Consider the following 6,177-nt stretch of genomic DNA (forward strand, 5'->3'; position numbering starts at 1 on the left):
CACAACAAAAACAGCTGAAATTGCAGGTTGAACAACATGCAACAAGAAGGAATATTGCAAACTAGAAGGAGATGCTCCACAGATTATATATCTCATCCAATCCCAATACTACCCGTTGACCCTACCCATCAGAATGGAGCCATAGTTTGAAAGATGATATATATAAGACTGTGTTATTTAATGCTCTCAATCAGAAAGTTGCACTTTCAAATGTGTACATTTCATGTAGATATACATGAAATATATGCAAAATCCTGGATATAAACATGCATACAGTACATAGGCCTATACAACTTTAAATGTATAATATGTTGTTTGAGTTGTTTGAGTTGGGCAAAAATGGAATCATACATAATAAATTGTCATTGTCATCAATTAGGCTACTGGTAAATGTTCACTGTGGATGTAGCCTACAAACTGCACATTCACACGAACATGACATGCGTGCATGGCGTGATTCGTGGTCGTTCCACAGAAGCTCATTCACACTCACTCAAACACCAAGGGAGGTGCATCACTCGAGTATGAGATGATTTTGCATGGAAGTAGTTTAAAGGCTCTGATTTCTTCATCTATGGTTATATTTTAGAAAGGTAAACACTGCGTGATTTGGATTACACTGTGAGTGTTGTTTACAAACCAACACATATTGATATCGTTTTGCAGTTGTTAATCATTTTTTATACTTCGATTCATCAAGTATTTTCTTGTTTTTTAAATTCTTCGTTCGCTGTAAATGAACACAAACAAAAAACCTCCTTGTATTCAAGACATTGCATAACTTGCAAAATCTGTAGCCTACATGCTGTTGATTGGGCAAAATTACCATAGTGCTGCTGAGAGATGACATCTAAATACCGGTAACGTAAAAAGTAAAACATAATATAGCATAATAAGTAAAACAAAAAAGATGATTGGATTATTCAGATCACTTTTGTCTGTCTTTCTTTGCATGCCACGGTAGCTCTCTCTCTCTCTCTCTCTCTCTTTCCCCCCTCCTCTCTCATTTACTGAAACTTCTCTGGAGACAAACTGTAATTCTCTATTCTGTGGATTGCTACTAAGGAAAAAAATTGAATTAGGGCCTAAACAGTTCAATTTACAACCACAACAAGCAAGCTAAACTTAACTCTACTCCATTCAGCACCAGGATCTGTACCTGTGTGTAAACACAATACACACCATGGCCTGTAGCTTTAACAGTGGACAATGGCACATGTGTGTATGAATTGCAAGGTATTGCAAACTAAAAAGCAGAGGGACAAAAAAATTCCTTCATGGGCTGCAGATTTCCCTAGTCAGCCCCAGTCTTGTCCTGTTGTCCTCCAGTCCCCAGCTGTCCCATTAGTTGGCAGTCTCAGACAGTCCTGTTCATCAGCCTCGTCCTGTTCATTAAGCCTTCTCTGCCTTGCCCTTGATCACCAACCATGGACTTGTCCTGTTCATCAGCCTTGTGGTCCTGATTATGGTTCTGCAGACTTTCGCTTCATCGGCCACAGACTTTCCTTAGTCTGCCTCAGCCTTGCCCTGGTCGCCGGCCTCCGTCGTGACCCCTTCACTGGCCTCATTCTGTTCATCGGCCTTGGCCTCATTCTGTGCTTCAGAGTTGGCCTCAACCGTTTCACCGGCCTCTGCCTTAATGTCTGGCTCACCAGAGTCCCACTCCGTTTGCGTGAAGGTGTCCTCCAGCACATTTGAGGTGATGACCGGATCTGGTAACGGTCCTGTCTGAGTGAAGGAGTGCTGCAGCTGCTGTTGCTTCACATGCGGACTGGGGGGCACAGATGATGTCCACATAGGGGTAGTATATGAAGGTTTTGTACTTCTTATCTTCAACTTAGGCTTAGTCATGGACTTACCCTGGTCATCAACCACTGCTTTGCCCAATTTATCAGCCACGTCCAGTTGATCAGCTTCCGCCATGTCCCCTTTATCAGCTTCCGCCACGTCCAGTTGATCTGCCTTGGACATGTCCCCTTTACCAGCTTCAGCCACGTCCAGTTGATCTGACTTGGGCGTGTCATCTGCATCTATCTTGGTCCATACCTCAGCCTTGTCACCGTCATCATCCTTTGTAAAAGCGGACTTTTCTGTTTGAGTTGAGTCGTCCTCTAGCTGACACTTCACTTTAACCTGCATGCTCTGAATGGGGCGCAAGGGCGACACCCAGATAGGTGTCATATATTCTGGCTCCTTAATTACAGCTTTTCTTCTCTTTGGCTTAGCCTTGCTAGATTTGTCCCAATTCTGTTGTTGTTCGTTCAAAGCACATTTGTTGCATGCACATCTTTCGCCCTTGGACTTTAGATGAGCCTTGGATTTGTCATGGACTGCCGATGGCTCTGTGATTGCTTTATCCATGATGCTGAAGACAGAATATTGTACAAATGTTTCCTATATTAGCAGTCACATAACAGGCTAGACATGAAATGATAACTCAGTAGATATCATACCTTTTATAGCTACAGGCTCAAGCTTTGTGTGTTGGTGGCTCCATATATGGTAATATGGGTCTATATATGGTACTATAGGATTTCTTTATTCTGCTAAAGTCGATGTCGGATAAAGTAGTGTTTATGCTACGGGCCTCTAAAAGGCAACAGGCACAGCCTTTCCACATTAAATTATGTAATAAATGACCAAAATGCGATTGTTTTCTGGCCAAACGGAGTATTTTAAAAATTATAAATAGTATGTTTTTGTACTCAGTCAGTGCTCTAACCATGACCTGCTCATGAATACCACTAGCGCCGCTCCTCTTCTGCTTGACAAAGAAGTGTATTAAACCTTATTGTTTCCTCATAACATTACATTGTATCAATTGTATTATCACAATGACATTATCACAACAGGCAGCATAAAGGTTTAACAATAACTGAGCTTTCAGTGAGCCGTGTCTTTTGTCATGTTGATGATGTATAATGATGATGATGTCATAGGGGGTAGATATAGACACAAAGCCACACGGAGTGCTTAGCACCGCTCAAAATACTGTTTATCACCGTTGGGTCCAGCCCAAAATAAATAGACTCTTATGGGTCTGAAACACTCAAGAGTTAAATGAACCCTGCAAGCCAAACTGGCGGTCGTTGATAATAACAAGGTTTAAAACATAGCTTCAGAATAACAGAGAGTCTTAATGAAGGGTTGTCACTCTCTTTCTGTAACTTTTTTTATGGTCCTTTTCTCTCCTCAGGTCAATATTCTCTGCCTCGTCCTATTTGTCAGCCTCAGCATCTCATCTAATCGGCCTCAGCCTTTCAACCTTTCATCTGCAGATTCCCTTCATCAGGCATCTTCCTTGTTCTGTTTATCTGAGGTCTTGTCCAGCTCATCAGGGCTGCGCTCTGTTTGAGTGGAGGTGTCTTTTGCCTTTGGTTTGTCTAAGCTGTTGTCCTGCTCTGTTTGAGGTCCTGTCTGAGTGGAGGAATCTTGCATCTGATGATGATTTACGTTGTTATCCTGCTCCTCTGCTGCCATGCTGCTGAATATAAGTGTTGCTTCTTAATATTATGTGATGGTGAAGACAGGATAGAGTATAAATGTTTCCTATATTAACACCACATAACAGGTTACACATAAAATGATAACTCAGTATACATATCATACCTTTTATAGCCACAAGGCCAAGCTTTGCATGCAGTGGTGGCTCCATATATGGTAATACGGCCCCATATATGGCACTAGGAGTACTATCTTATCTTCTTGGTTCCCTATAGCTGTGCGGCTGTGCCCCTTTCTATCAATCAACATGTCATTTTGGACAATTGTTGACACAATGTGCCTTTTTGGACGGTAGCCTAGTTCAGCACATGTTATTACAGTATATACTGACAATATCCATCCATCCATCTTCAACCGCTTATCCGTAGTCGGGTCGCGGGGGCAACAGCTCCACCAGAGTGCTCCAGACTTCCCTCTCCAGAGCAACATTAGTGACTTCCTCCTGGGGGATTCCGAGATGTTCCATGTGTTTCCTCCAACTGCACCTTTGTCTGCCCCGGGGTCTCCTCCCAGTGGGACGTGCGTCGAGGACCTCCCTAGGGATGCGCCCGAGAGGCATCCTAACCAGATGCCCGAACCACCTCAGCTGGCTCCTTTCCAGGCGAAGGAGTAGCGGTTCTACTCCAAGTCTCTCTCGTGTGACTGAACTTCTCACCCTATCTCTAAGCGAGATGCCAGCCACCCGTCGAAGAAAACTCATTTTGGCCGCTTGTATTCATGTAAGAAATATTTATTCTTATAATTCTGTGAAGTTGCCCAAACTGTACACAGACACGCACGCACGCACGCACGCACGAACGAACGAACGCATGCATGCACGCACGTGCCAAAAAGCCACCTGGACGCCATCTTGAAAACAATGCCTTTCTGGTTTTCCTAAAATGTTCGTGTTATTTAGCACACCCAATAGTAACAGAATCCATTTAAAATCTCTTTTATCCATTCACTATGCGTTTGCACAGCTTTTTGAAAACATATATAATAGGCTATATACCTATATATATATACCTATATATACACCACGCAGAAATTCAAAAACTAGTCACCAAAAGCCAAATCTGTGGCCCCCAGCTACAATGATGGAATGTATGGGATTATTTTCATGATAAGTGTGCCATGAAAATAAATATATATTTGATCATTTAATGTGAAGCAGATATTGAGATTACAATTCATTTGATTCATTCGTTCCCTAAAATTACAGGCTGTTAGTGCTGGGTAATGGGTATTCAAAGCTCATTTATTAGAATAGGTATGTTTCCGCCTTCATAGACACCAGATGGCGCTAAAGATACGTAGGTACGTAAAAGCCTGTGCATTTTGTGCGCGTGTGTGGGTGGTGTGTGTGCGTGTGTGTGTTTTTTTTTATTGATTGAAATATTTATTAACAGTTTGTAGAATTACAGTACATTTCAAGCACAAACTCAATACAAAGACTGTTAACTGTGAGTGGACGACCCAATTAAGCATTACACTTGTTTACAACAGAGTCCACATTGTTCAATTCATCAAAACATTTAGAGACATACAACTAGACACTTCTATGTAGTTAAAGAACAGAACAGGAATTCATCATAATATAGGAAGCAAAAAGGGAAAAGATACATAGGGGAAAGGGGGGGGGGGGGATTTAGATTTTACAGAGGCCAGTTTCGAATTGCAGCCATCCGTAGGTGCCCTTTGAGAGCGGTTTTGAAGGAGTCAAGGGATTCACATGTCTTAATGACTGTTGGTAGGGCGTTCCACATTTTGGTGGCATAGGAGCGAAAATAATTTAGTCCCTTGTTTGTGCCGAATCTGGGTTGTACATGGTTTGTTGCACTCCCTCTGGTGTTGTGGGTGTGGACTTCGTTAACATTAAGGAAGTATTTAGACAGGTACATGGGTATCTTGGTGGTGTATCGAATCTTGTGGACCAGACCCATTGCAAGATGCTGTACTCTGTCGTCGACCCTAAGCCATCCCAGCCTGTCAAAGTGAGCAGGGGTGAGGTGGGTTCGGGGGGTGAGGCCAAGAAGCCTGACCAGTTTGTTTTGGGAGGTCTGGAGCCTTGTTTTAAGGGCCTTTGAGGTGCTGTGGTACCAAGAGGTGGATGCATATAAAGAAACCTTGTACGAGGGATCCTGTTAAGGTCTTCAAGGTGTTTTTGTTGAACAGTGAGGAGATCCTGTAAACTAAAGGAATCTTGTTTATCACCGGAAAGATTGGCCTCCAGGATGGAACCTAGGTAGGTAATTTCATCTTTTCGTATGATAATATTGTCACCCACTCTAACCAAGAAGCCCTCTATCTGCCTTGCTGAGATTACTATTAGATCTGAAGAGAATGGATTCAGTTTCTTGTGTGTGTGTGTGTGTGTGTGTGTGTGTGTGTGTGTGTGTGTGTGTGTGTGTGTGTGTGTGTGTGTGTGTGTGTGTGTGTGTGTGTGTGTGTGTGTGTGTGTGTGTGTGTGTGTGTGTGTGTGACTGTGTGACTGTGTGTGTGTGTCAGCACCACAGGACTATTCATTTTAGTGTGCAGGCCAGCAGCCAGCAGGCCAGGGATATTATTATTAAGTGTATATAGCTAGCTACCATAAAAACAATGTTTGTAGCCTATACAAGACTGCAACAAGTTATACATATTATATAATATACAATTATTGTTATTAATTGTTTTATTATGCAAAGCTGG

The sequence above is a fragment of the Protomyctophum parallelum genome (genome assembly GCF_964188405.1).
Source record: "Protomyctophum parallelum genome assembly, chromosome: 4".
Lineage (NCBI taxonomy): Eukaryota > Metazoa > Chordata > Actinopteri > Myctophiformes > Myctophidae > Protomyctophum > Protomyctophum parallelum.